Source organism: Gopherus flavomarginatus, chromosome 17 (genome assembly GCF_025201925.1).
Source record: "Gopherus flavomarginatus isolate rGopFla2 chromosome 17, rGopFla2.mat.asm, whole genome shotgun sequence".
In the NCBI taxonomy this organism is placed as follows: domain Eukaryota; kingdom Metazoa; phylum Chordata; order Testudines; family Testudinidae; genus Gopherus; species Gopherus flavomarginatus.
Genome location: NC_066633.1, coordinates 1705854 through 1707500, shown reverse-complemented (window position 1 = coordinate 1707500; position 1647 = coordinate 1705854). Strand labels below are relative to the sequence as shown.

The 1647-nt window shown below is 34.4% G+C and overlaps 1 protein-coding gene across 3 annotated transcripts in view; it reads left to right on the top strand.

Annotated features, from left to right (window-relative positions):
• PBX3 (PBX homeobox 3) overlaps positions 1-784 on the top strand; it is a 156279-nt gene extending 155495 nt beyond the window's left edge. For 2 of the 3 annotated variants that reach the window (XM_050926736.1, XM_050926733.1), the window contains exon 9: positions 1-784. This exon is cut by the window's left edge and continues 807 nt beyond it. The gene's annotated coding sequence lies outside the window, so the exon portion shown is untranslated. The other variant, XM_050926732.1, reaches the window with a different exon arrangement.
• Positions 785-1647: the final 863 nt, after the last annotated feature.

Below are 1647 nucleotides of genomic sequence, written 5' to 3'. Positions count from 1 at the left end.
ACACGGATTTGCCAAGACTTGCTCCATCTTCTTGGTAACAACAACAAAAACAAGGAAGGCACCATTGTATGGAGTGTTGTATATAGTGTAGCAAAAGAGTATTTATACATCTCACCAATCAAAACACAGCTTTATTACCTCATGCGAACTCATACAAACCAATAGAATTTCAACATGTTCTGTAGCTTAGAGTGCTCACTTACTACCTCTGAACAATACTCACGCTGTAGTTTGTCTCTTTCTTATCTTTTTGCATCTTGTAATTAATTAACCCTTTGTTTCCCCTCATGAAATGTAATGTACATTGTAATCTTTTAAAAAAAAAATCAGGGTTGCATTTGCAACTTTTAAAAAAGCTAAAGTGGAAACATTGGGTCTTAGGTTTAACACAAAACAGTAAAACTGTTGTAAATACTGAGAAACATTTTGAATGTTCTTCATCTTGTTACTAATCCACGCAAAAAACAACAACTAATTGTCATGCATACAGATTTCAGCATTCAGTACTGTATATTTCGCCCTGTGTAACAGGGGGTCCTTTCTTTCTCTCTTTTGTATTGTATGCAATTCTGAAACTGATTGAGTCATGAAAATAATTTGTGGCAGTGATTCTAATGTATTAAAACGTTTCGTGTTACTTTCTAACTGGATTACACCCTGGATTGAAAAGTCTTCCTCGTGGTAGTTATATGTAGTTTCAAACATGAATAAACTTTTTGCTTTCATGATCAAATGTTGATGTAATTTGTTCCTGATCAGTTTGAGTCAGCCAGCAAAGATAAAGTCAGAGATGTACGGAGGAGTGTTCATAAAACGGGAGTCCAGCATTTCTTAAATACAAATAGCTAGTGGTGCACTCTTGCCTGAAGGATAGTTGAAATTCTAGGTATAGTACATTCTGATAGCCACATCTTTTTAGACAAAGATTTCATAACTAGAGACTTACCGTTTCATCTCTGGGCTTTATTCCTACACTGCTCTGTTCTGGAACAGGCAGTTCAAATCGAGGATCATGAAAGAGGAAATCTTTTAGACTAACTTTAAAAAGCAACATCTTATTTACTCTATTATAGTCTTTATTTAGCATTAAGTTTTAAAATATAACCTCTGCTAACAGTTGCAATTTGATTATAAAAATATTTTTCTTTATAATAAAGACTTAAAATGAGCAGTTTTGTTTTTTATATATATAGTCTTTCCAAAAAAAATTATTAATAAAGTAAAGGTCAATAACAGGTAATAGCCTATTTACTATATCCAAAGGAAATTGACTCTCAGGAAATCAAATTAACATTAACCACTCGCGCCAAATGATCTCTGATAGATAGAACTACCTTACTATTTCAGTGAGTGTATCTAGGCATAACTGGCACAACTATTCATCCTAAATTGGTGCAGTGCAGATGCAAACTCTGTAAAATAGTTGACTATCGCATTTACTTTTCAGTCAGCTGCTTGTGCCCATAGGTGTTGATTTGGCAGCTAAATGATTATTTGCATGATTCAATTAGCTTGTGGGTCAGCTTTTCTTATCAACAGTCCCTGTGCTAAGGAATTTTGTGACGTATCTTTGTTTCCTCCCCAAAACAGAGTGAACACAATGTATCTTCTTCATTGTTCCAGACACCCGTGTGCATCAGTCAACAC